At 39.2% G+C, this 15,637-nt stretch overlaps 1 protein-coding gene across 1 annotated transcript in view; it reads left to right on the forward strand.

Annotated features, from left to right (window-relative positions):
• The first annotated feature begins 13,174 nt into the window (after nucleotides 1–13,174).
• Nucleotides 13,175–15,637, forward strand: part of Dopecr (G-protein coupled receptor DopEcR) — a 29,360-nt gene continuing 26,897 nt past the window's right edge. The window contains exon 1 of the mRNA XM_076787542.1: nucleotides 13,175–13,678. The gene's annotated coding sequence lies outside the window, so the exon portion shown is untranslated. The remainder of the gene's footprint in view (nucleotides 13,679–15,637) is intronic.

Consider the following 15,637-nt stretch of genomic DNA (forward strand, 5'->3'; position numbering starts at 1 on the left):
ATACGTCGACGCGGTACGTAACAATGAACCGCTGTGTGCAAGTTTCTAATCAGAGATGTACCAATTTGAACGGCATAATGGCTGCAGTTCCAGAATCAACGGACGTATCGGACGCGCATACGTCGTCGACGACGAACGAAACGGTACGTACCGAATTTAATGACTGAATACCCTGTTGCGTCACCGTCAACCGGTCTGACGTATCCAGCCTACTCCGCCGATTGTCAGGGGATTCCTCTGGAGCCGAGACCCTGAACCACCTTCTCGATCGCTGAAGATGAAATTATAAATAGAAGCTGTTTGAGGTAGACAATAGCCCGATCCTCGATGTGGACGTACAGGGGATGCTACGAAAATGGAACGATAACACCTATTTAAGCATTTCTTCGAGATCGGTGGATCTACCGAATTGATCTATGTCGACGTATTCACCGGGTGGAAGAAAAGTGTCAGCCGTCCTACGGGTGGATCCACACTTCTGGATCGGTGGACATTTGTCGTAGAAACTTGCTGCAAAATTGCTTATAACAAAGACAATTGTTGTCAAAATATTTTATTTTATTATTCGTGTTCATGGAAATATTTTATTTTATTCACATTCATGAAATAAAAATATGTTATTTTGCAGTTTAGATTGTCAAAATAGAAATATTCTATTTTATTATTCATATTCGTGGAAATAGTTTATTTTATTATTCATATTCATGGAAATATTTTATTTTATTATTCATATTCATAAAATAAAAATATTTTATTTTGCAGTTTAGATTGTCAAAATAAAAATATTTTATTTTTGAGATAATATGGCCTATTTAAAATACCATTTTTTAAGCTGAATGAAATCTAAATGAAACATTTATTTTGCCGAATATCTCGGACCATCCGATGGTTCCTTTGCAAACAAAGAGGCAGCGTCGCCGTGAAGTCGAAATTAGATAACGAAATTCCGTGGTGTTGATTAGGTTATTATCTTTGTTCGATGCAAATGAACGCTCGTTTATCACGGCGCCGGGAAGGGCTCCAAGAATCATGGACGTGAATTTCCTGTTTTTTTAATCAAGTGTGTACGAAAATAGCACCAGGGAAGACTTAATCAGCTTTTCTAGCGTGAGTGGATGAAAGAAGGTCCTATCTGATTTGAATAGACCAACGCTGGGATGGGGCTTCGGTAAGGTCGCCGGCAAGACCTTGCCTATACTGAATTACGTGATCGTCAATTTTTACAGCGGGGATCTCCTATATCGAGGAAATAATGTTGATTCATCGGAAAGTAATTCCCTCTTAACATTTTCTTTTATATAACGACTCCCTCTCGTCGATCTATTTTTAACTGGCACTTTTCGATCCGACACTATTTTAATTCCAAGAAAAATCTTTCGGGATAGTTTGTCGTCGCGTACGCTTTTTCTCCGCTACATTTTGTTCTTGCTAATTCACTTCTTATCATTTCCGCCATTTTCACTTTCAGTGGCGAACAAAAGAAAGTTTAAATAATAATTAGACTGTGGATTTCATTCATTTATGACAAAAATATGTAGGTGTAATTCGAAACAGTGAAAATGTTAGAAGAATTTAAGAATACTGTTATATTATTTTCGACCTATTAAACATATTCACCCTAGGGTTCCTGCGAGTTCTATGCCGGAGTCATTTCTGACCCAGACCGATGTCTCACTACAGTTTTCTCTCAGTATAAGGCGATGGCTCGGGACCGGCTTTCGTCTTATTTCGGATGAAGAAGGAGAAGACGGGATAGCGATTTTCTTATTTCGAAATAAAAAGCGTCGTCTTATATATAATAAAATTGTACATATTGTCGGTCGCTCGAGCTTATTTCCATCGCGACGGATCACGAATGACCATAGCATAGGTGGTTAAGAAAGAAAATGAATTTCTATTCCACTTCAGATGGTTGCAAATCAGGTACAAAATTTTTATTTTACATAAAGATCTGCTGTCTAACAATAACGTGTACGATATCTACCAAAATTTTAACGACAGAAATTTTTGTTCAGGGTAGCAATAATTTTTTTTATAAATATCTACATCTTATAATTTTATTTCGCCTTATAAACATATAATTTCATCAGATGTGGATATTTCTAAAAAATTCGTTGGTGCTCTAAAATAATAATATATTGTTTTTTTCGAATCCCCCAAAACCAGCACTATTAATTTTCTCGAATTTGCATATCTCAAGTATGTTCAAGATTGTGGAGGAACAGTATTCGGAAGAATGGTAATAGCATTTCAATCGAGAAAGATACGTCAACGCGAAAGATAAACAGTCGGCTAACGTAGGATTCATCTTCTTGGGTGGCTCGGAACATGACAGAAATAATTGAATCAGTATACTATACGTATCCGTATGTATGGAGGCGCGTTCCTCGCGTTCCTCGCGTTTCTGTTATCGCGACGGAGCACATCTTACAAAGTGGTTTCACTATATCACTAGCTCTCACTCGCGTGTTTCGCATCGGTTATTTATGCCTGGCGATCAGCGAAGAAGCAACATCGCCGATTTCGATTTCGCGCCACGAATTTTCAATTAGATTTGCATAATGACCGTTTCAAATGTTCTCGGGCCACAGCGAAACCGGATTAACGCGAACCGACTTGTATCTTAATCTTCTTGCGCGATGGTTTCTTGACCAACATTGCTATCAAATTAATATACATTTACCCACGGAAATGCTTACGTGTACAAAAAGTTGATCGAACGAGACGGACGTGGAATATTTCTCCGAATTAGTATGACCACTCACAATTCAACGATAATTTTACTGATTTAATTATTTCTCTTAATTTCTATTCTCTATTATTTCTATTTTTTATTTTTTCTATATGTTATTATTTCTGTCGTTTCTATTTTTCGTTGTTTCTATTTTTATTATTTCTATCATTTCGATTTTTCATTATTTCTATTACCTCTATTTTGTATCATTTCTACTATTTCTGTTTCGCATATCCAACAGAAATAGGAGATCGCTATTGAAGTACTTTTAAATACGATGCGATTACGTCGTTTGATGTCGAATGATCGTTTTCCGTGTACGAGTTAATTTCAACAGACAAGCATTAGCAATTATGTGCAGCTAGTATACAAAAAATACTGGCTGTTTTCTGTAACTCGAATTATAATTAACTATGCCCTTTGTTTACCTCCAAAGACCTTAATGTTGCACCTCGTCAGATTCGTCTCAACAGCCGCTATCAGAAAACAGGTAGCAAAATATAGCATTCTATTTAAAGAAACAAAGGTGACCATCACATCTCTGAAGCGACTCCACCTAGGAAAAAAAGATCAACGCCATATTACAGCCCCTGTTGTCCCATGCATCTTTTGTTTCGAAAACTTTTCTGCTACTATCATACTTTCGGAGTTATTGTAGGTGGCAATAGTTAGTGCCTCACCCTGTATACAGTAAACGTCACCTAACGTTTGTACCTCAAATATCTTTGTTGTTTCCAAAGATACGTAAAATATGGTAAGGACAAAGTTGAATGGTACAATGGGGCTGACACGATGCCAAAAAATTTTGTTTTTATGTCATTTTTTTTAGAGATATCAAGGTCACCTTGACTTTTTTAAATGGAAACACCCTTTTTTAAACACCTACAATGATAGTCCCTTTCATTAGGAATTCAGTGACAATAATTATTCCAAGGTCATTCAAGGTCAAGGACAGAGAAAACGTATAAGATTTAGAATATGAAAGCAGAATAGGCTTATCACGGTTGAGACTTGTAGTAAATAATAAACATACTATGGTCGTAGTTAAAGTAAACATACTAAGCTCCTTCAATGTTATTGTTATTCAGCATTCTTATTTACTATCAGTATGTTTTCAAACGCGACTCCGGTATGTCTTATTCAATGACTGAAAAGTGTAATAAGATCACGATTTACTGTGAATGAAAGGTACCCCGAGCGAAACACTCCTTCCAGACAGACTTTCATTAATACGTACAGGTTGTTTCGAAGTACTGGAAGTGTACATGCAAGACAGCACAAACGGAAGAATCCCACGACTAATGAAGATAATGAAATTAACATTTTAGAAGCTATAGCTGTCAATCCTCACGTGAGTACGAGAAAATTTCCCCGGGAAGCAGGCATAAGTCAAAGTAGCGTAATTCGAATTCTGGCCCTACATAAATTTCATCCGTTCCACATATCGCTCCATCAAGAATTGCACGGGAATGATTTTCAAAATAGAATTAACTTTTGTCAATGGGGATTGCTTCAAAATCATTCATTTTTTTCTAATGTCTTGTTTACGGACGAAGCAACATTCACTAATCATGGCTCAATTAATCTACGGAACGCCCATTATTGGTCTGTGGATAATCCGTACTGGCTGCGAGAAATTGATCATCAAAGACAATGGAGCGTAAACGTGTGGTGTGGTATTTTGAACGACAAAATAATTGGACCATATTTCGTTAACGGAATGATGACGGGACAGAAATACAGAAATAAGAATCTACAAAACACATTTCTTAAATTATCATTGAAGGCTCAGATAAAAAAGTTGAAAAACCATCATTTTTTCATTTCTTTATCATTTCAACCAATTGCAATTTAAAGAAATTTTTGTTTACTCTTTGCCTAGCAAACTAGTCGGTCTAACATGTAAAAAAAATGCAAGTAATTTGGACCAATTTTAAAAAAGTTATGCGATTTTTAATAGTGTCCACTTAATATCGTCCCCGACTGTAGGTATGTACTTACTTGAAGCGCTCAGAAATAGCGTTATGGAATTATGTATACGCGCTCGAGTCCTTTGCTTATTCGTAAACTTGAAACTGGTATATCTCATTATGGAAACATCTGACAAAAAAATGTTTCAGACAAAATTTACTTGTTTTTTCTTGTAGAATCTAAATATGTAACGTTTTATAGGGGTTTCTATTTAAATTTATAAAGGTACCCCGGCCCCTTTTAAAGGGAAAGGGGGGCGCCACTTCACGTTTATGTAATTAGAAAGGCCCTTCAGATCCATGCAATTTAAGATCAAGAACTTTAAAATCGATGGCATAGTTTTTTCGAGATATTGAGCTGTTAAGAGTTATGTGGGCCACCCTGTATATTATATGATATATAATATAATAATATAATATAATATATACATAATATACTATATTACTGCATATTTCACATTGTATACTATATTTGATGTATATATTATGATCATATACTATATTTTCATGTTTGACAAATGTTATTTGCAAATTTGAACATATTTTAGGAACACAAAACTCCGCAATGTGCTTATCACTTTCGATATCAGATTCGAAATGAGAATCGTACGTTTGTAAGAAAATTTGTATTTAGCTCCTTTGAAATTTTAGATTTATAGTTTCGTGTTTATGAATACTTGAACGCTTGAGTTTATTGCAGCGGTAAATTCTTAAAAATTTACTATGTGAGATAAAACAGCGGATGCGATGTTGTGGAGATCGTTTTACCGATGAATTATGGTTAGATGACATCAGTCGTCAACAGAACATTGTGCCTGCGTTGCTATATTTTCAGCCGTACTCGACGCGGCGATAGATTGCTTTGATTTCTAAATGTGTAACACAATACACGCTCCACGGCTTCCGATTTCGATCCGATTAGCCGATTTTGATTAGGATTATGCAGTTACAGCTTGTTTAGATTCTTGCCAGATAAAATGTTCATGCATTACTCATTATCACGTTCGCAGTTTATGGCCTGAGCTGACTTTAAGTGAGAAGTTAATCAAGTGCTACGAGTAGATATAATTAACCTAGAAGCAATTGAGAAGCTAGTGAACTGACATTTATTGGCCTTAAAAGAAGACTGTTTATTACAGCTTTTAAAAAAGTGATTGTTTTTCGGTAAGTTCAACCATAAATGTGCGATGTGTTGGTTATACTAGTCGATAATCGACTAGGGTAAGAGACCCAATTTCTGTGGGGGTACCAATTACTGTGCTTATATTAATCATATTTATTTTTAAAGCATAATGAAGGCTAAACTTTTCTTCAGGAAACCAGAAATTTTTAACTTTTTTTAATGCAATCCTGTAGATTTTAGCGAGGAAATACCGAAAATCCAAGTTTGAATTCTAGGAGGTCAGTAGCTCAAAAGTTACGAGTGTGTAAAGCTGTGCGATTTTCAGCTAAAATCTTTGCACATGCATAACTTTTGAGCTAGTGATCTCCTAAGATTGAAACTTGGATTTTTGGCATTTTGTCGTCAAAGTCTACAGAATCACATTTAAAAAAGTTAAAAATTTCTGGTTTCCAGAGGTAAAGTTGAACCATAATGAATATTATCCCTTATCGGTCCGGAAGTATTTCAAGTTTATTTCCCACCAGGTCCAAGTTATTTCTCATACGAAGAAAAACTGTGGACACAACATTTTTATATCAAGTATAGAAAGGGAAATATTTATATTTTGTTTTTTTCTTATTTTTGCCGTCATATACGCGGCATTGGACCCAGTAAGTAAAAGTGCCATGCCGCTCATATGGCGGCATTGGCCCGTTAAGGGTTAAAAAAGAGATTCTGTTCTCAATATGGGAGATATTAAAAAGTATAATTAATTGTAGACTTTCATAAACTCATTAGGACGATACGCTTGCTGGTCTTCTATAGATCATTATGACGTCGCACACACTACGAGACAATTGTGCTAATTTCAACGATTCCACCGTGTATTTATGCTGTCACGTTGGAGCAATCAGTGCCAAAATGGATAAATGTTGTGCTCGTTAATATTTCTACCTGACAGTAATATATGGGGAAGTTCACAGGCAGGTAATCGGATGCAAACGAAGTGTTATATGAAATTTGCATAATGGGATTTTAATCTTTAGATGGTGCCGTGACGTTATCGACATTATATGGTCGCATACACAGAACAAAGATCAACCAATAACCTCTATTTTATATTTCTAACATTTCCAGCCCTTTGATTTCCTTTTTATCATTTATTCTCTATTATACAGGATATTATGCAGGATGTCCGGTTTCAATCTTTAAACGAAAATTACTTGAATTCTATAGGTTATATAAAAAAATAGTTTAGATACGAAGCGAGTTATTTTGATGGGGCCATAATCTGGTGTAAACAATTTCTTCGTAGACGCACGCGTAAAGTCCGCGTGAAGATGATACGAGTTTTTTAAAAATCAAGTCGTATATTTTTAATATTCTAATCGATGCAGCTTGATATTCTTTACAAAAAATTATTTTTATAAGAGATACATGTGTTGATATTGCATATCTATATGCTGAAGAATGTTCTTGCTGAGAATTAAAACATGCACAATTTCATTTTAAAAATACTCAATCACCTTCGTGCGACCTCTATTCGTCTGCCCACATAGAGAAAATACATATTTACACCAGAAACCATATTTTTACTACATATTTACGCCCCTCGGAAACATTAATTTCGGGTGAGGTTTAGTGTTAACACTAAACCTACCGACAACTCTTGTATATTTATTCCTACCGTGCGCGGTCAAAATGGCCGGTCCAAAAAAAGTTATTGTTAATATAATTAAACGTAGATAATAGTGAATTTGTTGCTGAATGAATTAGTAAATGAACAACTTCCATAAAATGACGATACCAATTTATTTTTATATAATTTCAAACAATTATATAAATAAAAAATACTGCGATGCTCTCTCCTCGATTTACAAAATTGTACTGTGTCGTCCACCATTGCGGTTTGGATGTATTTGCGATGAAACGTGCGTAACATGATAGCGTCTCATTCAATAAGGCGGCTCATTTATTTTGAGTTGGCCATGCTACATTAAGAATAGTCTTTCTTTTATGCTCATTGTTTAGATTTAGAATAGTGCGGTCAAATTGACCGGCCGCGGTAGATAGGACAAGCTACAAATATTTTTTGGAAAGAAAATAAAACGAGAAATAAATACTGAAAAATACATTGTATACAATACTTTAAGAAGAGTCGCGAAGATAAATAGCGATGTGATCATGTTCAGAGGTGGGCAATATTTAAATATTAATAATAAATATTTCAAGTACTATATAATATTTTACAGTAAAATATTTTTATTTTGACAATCTAAACTACGAAATAAAATATTTGTAGTTCAAAAATCTGAATCATAAAATACAATATTTCCAGTTAACAATCTAAAACATAAAATATAATATTTTATAATATTTTATTTTATTTCAATAATCTGCCATAAAATAAAATACTTATATTGAATACAAACCATTATTTTTAGCAAGAATATTTAAAATAAAAGGAATAAAATATTTCAAGATGAAATCCAAACATCTTTAATATTCTTCAAATAGAATACTATTTTAAAAACTTATTTCATCAATTAAAATATTTTATTTTTAAAGATGTGCGCATACTTTAAAATAAATAGGATTATTTACTATTTACTATTTAAAATATTATTTTCCCAGCTGTGATCATGTTGTATGTATGACATTGTACGTAGAAGTTTGAAGAGGTCAATTTGATCGGCCATGGTTGGTTTAATGTTAATATCACTACCTCACCGTCCCCGTTTTCCGAATTCAGCGGGGTCGAAAGAGGGAGGGGTCAGAGGATCGCACGGCTCCAATTGCTAACCTACGGATAGGTTAAAGAAGAATTGTATCACAATTGTTGTTGTTGTTATTGTTACTATTATTATCATTACACTTTTTATTTTAAATATTTATTAATTCTAAAGCTTCAGCTTCTAATAGCCTGACTTTTTTTCTGTATGATTTTGTTCTAATGCTACATATACAGGGTGGCCCACATAATTCTGAACAGCTCAATATCTCGAAAACTATGCCATCGATTTTAAAGTTCTTAGTCTTAAATTGCATGGAACTGAAGAACCTTTCTGACTACATAAACGTGAAGTGGCCTCCCTTCCCCTTTAACGGGGGAGGAGAGGTACCTTTGTAATTTTAAATGGAACCCCCTATAAAATGTTACATATTTAGATTCTACCGGAAAAAACAAGTCAATTTTGTTGGAAACATTTTTTTGTCAGATACTTCCATGATGAGATATAACAGTTTGAAGTTTCGAGTTGTAGGTACTTGAAGCGCTCGGAAATAGCGTTATGGAATTATGCGCGCTTGAGTCCTTTGCTTATTCATGAAGAAACACAAACAATAATATTTACAATTCTTGAGTTTGACTCACTTATCTATGAAAACGTTTTCGGTTTAGAGCTGTTATTCAAGCAGTAACATTGTGATTATGGCTACTTTTGACACAGAAGTGAATATGTGATTAACGTTAGGTGTTTTTTGAACGTTATGGGATCAAAAAATGTCATGCAACATTTCATAATTTAGAACAGCGGCTTCGCAAGCACGGTGAATTGTGTAAAAAAACTCGCAATAAACCTAAAGCTGTCACTAATGAAAAAAATAGTACCAGTATTCTTGCTGCAATTACATTAAATCCTCATATTAGTCAACGTACACTTGCACAAACATCACATATTAGTCGTTCATCAATTCAACGAATTTTGAAACGGCAAAAGTATCATCCATATCACATGGTTTTATCACAAGAGCTTTCGATAGCAGATTACGATCACCGCGTAAGATTTTGTGAGTGGCTGCAGGGTGTTGTGGAAAATGACTTTTTGTGCAAAATACTTTTTTCCGATGAGGCCACTTTTATGAATTCAGGGCATGTAAATAGACATAATCTGCATTATTGAGCCGTGGAAAACCCAAATTGGATGCGATGTGTTCCCTTTCAACATCGATGGTCTTTAAATGTTTAGTGTGGCCTAATAGGAGATTTTGTGATTGAACCTTATTTTTTTCAAGAAACTGTAACATCTGCAAGTTATTGTGATTTCTTAAAAAATCATTTGCCTGCGCTTTTGGAAGATGTGCCACTGCACGTTAGAAGAGAAATGTGGTTCCAACAAGACGGCGCTCCTCCACATTTTGGAATCATCACCAGGCAATTTTTGAACGAAAAATTTGCGAACAAATGGATAGGTCGTGGGGGACCTCGTCAATGGCCTCCTCGATTCCCCGATCTAACACCATTAGATTTTTTCTTATGGGGATATGTAAAGGACAAAGTTATGTTTGAACCACCGACGACAAAAGAGGATATGAAACAAAGAATACGTGACGCTTGCGCTTCAGTGACTCCCGAAATGTTAAAAAATGTTAGAACAACTTTGATGTTTCGAGTAAATAAATGTTTACAAGCCCGTGGTGGACATTTTGAACATTTAATTTAAAGTACATTTTATTTCTTCACGAATGAGCAAAGGACTCAAGCGCGTATAATTCCATAACGCTATTTCCGAGCGCTTCAAGTACCTACAACTCGAAACTTCAAACTGTTATATCTCATCATGGAAGTATCTGACAAAAAAATGTTTCCAACAAAATTGACTTGTTTTTTCCTGTAGAATCTAAATATGTAACATTTTATGGGGCGTTCCATTTAAAATTATAAAGGTACCTCCCCTCCCCCGTTAAAAGGGAAGGGAGGCCACTTCACGTTTATGTAGTCAGAAAGGCCCTTCAGTTCCATGTAATTTAAGACTAAGAACTTTAAAATTGATGGCATAGTTTTCGAGATATTGAGCTGTTCAGAGTTATGTGGGCCACCCTGTATATGGATCAGATGTTAAAAGTAATCGATTCAATATGTCTTCGTTTGTGCATAATCTTGAATTTTTTGCGCGTTTCTACATCTTATGCGTTCAAAATCTTTATGACGCGTTTCTTGGGCCTCCCCCGAAACTTGCCCTATTGGCAACAACGCATTTTTTATAATTTCCGCCCCATGTATTATTAATTTATGAATTGACGCTGGCATGTAATACCGTCCATAATTTTGTACATAACATATTGCCGTATCTTGTGCATATTTTTGAAATTTTACGATGTCCACTGTGTAGGGCGATGAAATGACCTATAATAAAAAATGGATGTATACTATTAAAACTTTACAAATGTTTTGAAAAGGAAGTATCTGAAGTATAACGTGGAACCTTTTAATGAATTTTATATCAATTCCCGTGATTTCGGCTGATATTTTAGCGTTGGAGAAAAACTTTCGGGCTGTATTACCATCGTTCGATGACCCCCAACCTTGCTTGACATAATCTACGTACAAGCCCATTTTTCTTTTGAATTATTCCTGTATCTCTTTTTTCTTTGCTCTCGTTGTCTTTTCAAATCTGCAGTATTTGCAGTCCACTTTTTAATCAGTAAGTTGTATGATACGTGTAATAAACATTCGAAACATCGAATCCACGCATGCAGGGACGAAATTCCAAACGTATTCCATTCCATACTATTACAAACATTGGATGTTATTTGTTTCAAATCGTTCATCTCAATTGGTTTCGCTTGACAAATATAACATCTCATTGCGGAGGATGTACTTGTCATAGCATTACAAACTTTATTATTGACCATGGTGAGCATCATAATATATTCTATTTTGCGTTGTTTACATTATATGGTACCAAATTAACTACGACCATAGTATGTTCACTATTTACTACAAGTGTCAAACGTGATAAACGTATTCTGCTTTCATATTCTAAATCTTATAAGTTTTCTCTGTCTGTGACCTTGAATGACCTTGGAATAATATAGTCACTGAATTCCTAATGAAAGGGACTGTAGGGGCTAGCGTTGGGCGACGGTTTTATGGCAGGGGCCTTGACATTTGCCAGCAGACCCAGTACGAGAGTTTTCGTAGTTTGGCTACGGAGATGGGCCCGTCATCGCCACTTAGCTAATAATGTTACCGTCCGTGCCTGGGTCCCGTCAATGCATCCCTTGTCATAAAACACTCGAAACCGTTCGCCCCTTAGGCTCAGTGCATGCGGGTGCTTGAAACTGCAGTTTGAATAGTTTGCAGATGTTTGGAAAAACCCAGGGTTCGGTCGACCCCCCACCACTGGGGGCGGTGAATTTGGGGGCCCGGGGTGCGAGCTGACCCGGGCCCTCGGGGGGAAGCATGGCTCCCCCCGTGATAGGCCGACACCCACCGGGTTAGGTTCCCGGTTGGGGGGGGGGGGTGTTGGTCCGTCCCTCCCCGATAGGGGAGGGGGATCCGTGGGGAGTTTGGGGGTGGCGGGTCTTGGCGGGTATTTTATAATTGTGCTCCAATTGCAATCACAAATTACATTATAATTTAATTGAATGAAGATCTGAATTATAAATTACAATATGATTGAGTTACAATGTAATTCAATTACATTGTAATTATAATTCCTGGAGTAATTCAATTGCAAATATGCACAAGTCTGATCGTAATTCGTAATTAATGTAATTTAGTAACAAAGTATTTTGTAATTGTACTCCCATTGCAATTACGAAGTACATTGTACTTTAATTGAATGAAGATCTGAATTATAAATTACAATATGAGTTAATTACAATGTAATTCAATTACTTTGTAATTATAATTCCTGGAGCAATTTAATTGTAATTCTGCACAACTCTGATTTAGCGTTAATATCACTATTTCACCGTCCCCGTTTTCCGAATTCAGCGAGGTCGAAACGGGGGGAGGGGGTCAGAGGGTCGCGGGGCTCCGTGTGGTTACCTTGTCGCCCGGCGAAAAGAAGAGCGAGCCGCGCGAGTGACGCAGGTGCGGTGTATCAAGGCTCTCTAGGTTCTCTCTCTCTCTCTCTTTCTCTCTCTCTCTCTCTCTCTCCCTCTCTCTTTCTCTCTTTCGCGCGTCTCTCCCCGCGGTCGCAGACTCGCGTCGTAACACCCGAAACAGAGCCCCGTTGACCGAGATCGCGAAGCACGTGCCGGCCGTCCCTTAAAACGCGGCGGCCCGAGAGGAGACCGAGGGACGATCCACCGGCGAACGAAGAGGAGCGAAAGAGGAAGTTTGCAGGAGGGAGAGGGTAGTAGGACGGGAAAAGCGGAATTCGTAAAGGGCCAGCAGCTGACGCTCGAGAATTTCCCTGAAATCGAAATGGGTTTCCATCCGGTGCGGCGCGGCGCGTCGGGCAGCGTTCGTGCGGGGCGCCATGGCGTCGCGCCGGCAGACTTCGAGCCAATGCGCTGTGAAAATGCCCGGGTGGGAAAGGGTGGATCGGGGGTGGCGCGCAAGCGTCGTCGCGGTATCGACGCCTCGGTTCCCGGGCCGAGGGAAAGAAGCGGGACTCAGGCGGTAGTAGTAAAGCCCAGCTCGGCTCGACCGAGCGCGGAACCCGTGTGCTCTTTCTCTGTGCGTGGTGATCGGTCGCGTTCTCGTGCGAGTGGCTAACCCGGGAGAAGATCGTTTCCGCGATCGTGTCCGTCGAGCGTGAAACCGGTGGTGTCGGATCGTGTAGCGTGTCCAGGAGGACGTTTTTAGTGAACATCGTTCCCAGTGCTGGCACCGTGTCCTCGTCCGTCTCCTCCGTGCTCGTTCCCGTTTCTATCTCTTCGTTTCTGTCTCTCTCGTTCTTCGAGACCACCCTTCGACCCCTGTCTCCCTCTTTCTCTCTCTTTTTCCCCTCTTTCTCTTCCTCTCCCTCTTTCCCTCTCTCTCTCTCTCTCTCTCTCTCTCTCTCTCTCCCCCCCTTTCTATCCCGAGATCGAGAGGGTTAAAAGTGGCGCGAGCACGGACCGACGTAGACGGAGACTGGCGGCGTTCGGAGCACTAGCTTCGGGGCAGGTGTGCGAGATCAGGATGAAGCCAAGGAGGTACGTGCCGCCGAGCAGACGGCAAAGATGGCAGTCGCTAAGTCGCGCTAGCTATGCCGCCGCGTACGGATGCTGCGTGGACCGGACGCGGGCGCTCTTCGTTCGCATGCCCTGCTTCTTCTCTCCATTGGTCATCTTTCTCGCACGCATTCGTGTCGCGTCTTCGGTGCTCGGTTCCCCAGGAAAACGCGACGGCGGAAAGGGTTGACTTTCCTGAAGTTTTCAGCCTTCCTCCCCGAATCGTGTTCGCGATCGAACTGTCCGAAGGGATGATCCTTCGGACAATTCGTTCTCCTTCCGGTCCCCCGTTGACTTCAAATTCTCCGTGTCGTTGCTCCGGTCTTCCTCCCTTTCAGCCGCCGTACCCTTTCATGCCTGCTTGACTGTGTGACCCGCGCGTTCGGCTCCCTTAGACACGCTACCCCGTCCCACGTACGAGCGCACACGAGCGAAAAAGACATGCTGGCGCGCGCGAGCGCACACTGCTCCATTCGCAAAATTGATGTCACGAGGCGAGGAGAGCGGAAAGTACATAGATACACCCACACCTAGGCCGGATGTACACTGACTCGGTGCCCCCCGTCCGTGTGCTCCCGTCAGCTTATCACGACATGCGCATCATTGGGCAAATATTCGGTTAACTAAACAACGGAGGCTACACGGTGTGTGTATATACGTGTGTGTGTTCATGTTACCATGCGCCGCGGTTACATCGTGCCGCGACACGAGGCGGCTGCTCGCTCGCGGAACATCAGCGTCGCAACGGAGGACTGTTCGCGACCCTGCGACCGGGCTTCCCCTTGCCTCGACGATAATTGAAGTGTTTCGCCGGAAAAATAGCCGCCGAACACGTCGTCTTTTCTCTCGGATTGCTTTTTTCCATCCGTTCAACCCCCCCCCCCCACTCTCACACACCTACCTCCCTTTCCCCGCCCGCCTTTTATTCGTCCTCTTTTTCGCTGCTCGTTTGTTGCGCGGCGCCGTCGTGTCCGTTCTCCGTTAATCGCCGCGAAACCGGAACACGAACCACCGAACTGGGGATCACGTTAGTTCGATGCCGTGGCAGACTATCCGAGCGGAAATTGAGTACACCGGCTCGGGAAAGTGTCTCGGCCAGGAGTTTAAAGTGCTACGGAATTTTCTAACCGGTTCTCGGTGCACCAACGAGAGCAGATTAACGAGCGTTCTTGAAAGTATAAATATTTTTGTCGAGCTTGCAACGTTCGGTAGTTAAATACAGTCAAACTTGTTTTTGTGCGGTAGATAGGAACGCATAAGAGAAATCGCACAAAACAAATATTCAGAAACTTCATAAATAGCTATAACAAATAATTTTTTACAACATATTAGGGGGACCCATAAGTAATCAATTATTTTGAAATCTAGAACAAACTTTGTAGTAGATTCAAGTTTTTATTTCTTAATTTATTATATAATCTCCATCATTATCAAGGACAGTTTGCCACCTTTCCTTCAAATTTTCAACCCCCATCTTATAGAAATCCAGGGTTCGTGAAGCAAAATATGACCCAAGGTGCCCCCTTGCATCTTCTACAGAAGTGAATGTTTTATTTCTTAAATAATGCTCCAGAGATCTGAAAAGATGATGGTCAGAGAGAGCAATATCCGGTGAGTAGGGGTTTGCGGTAAAACTTCCTATTGCAATTCTTTGATTTCTTCCTGAATGAGTTTCGCTGTATTGGGGCCGGGCATTGTCAATTTGCAGTATTACACCTTTTCTGTGGACTAAAGATGCCCTCTTTTTCAATAGTTCTGAATACAGCCGTTGTAATTGCTGACAATACAACTCAGAAGTAACTGTTTCTCCAGGTTTCAACAAACTCAAAGTGAATTATGCCACGACAGTCCCACCAAATGCACAGTAACACCTTTCTAAGTGATAAGCTAGGTTTAGGGGTTGATATTGCGGTTCGATTTGCAAAAAGCCATTGCTTGGAA

The sequence above is a fragment of the Halictus rubicundus genome, chromosome 5 (genome assembly GCF_050948215.1).
Source record: "Halictus rubicundus isolate RS-2024b chromosome 5, iyHalRubi1_principal, whole genome shotgun sequence".
NCBI lineage: Eukaryota > Metazoa > Arthropoda > Insecta > Hymenoptera > Halictidae > Halictus > Halictus rubicundus.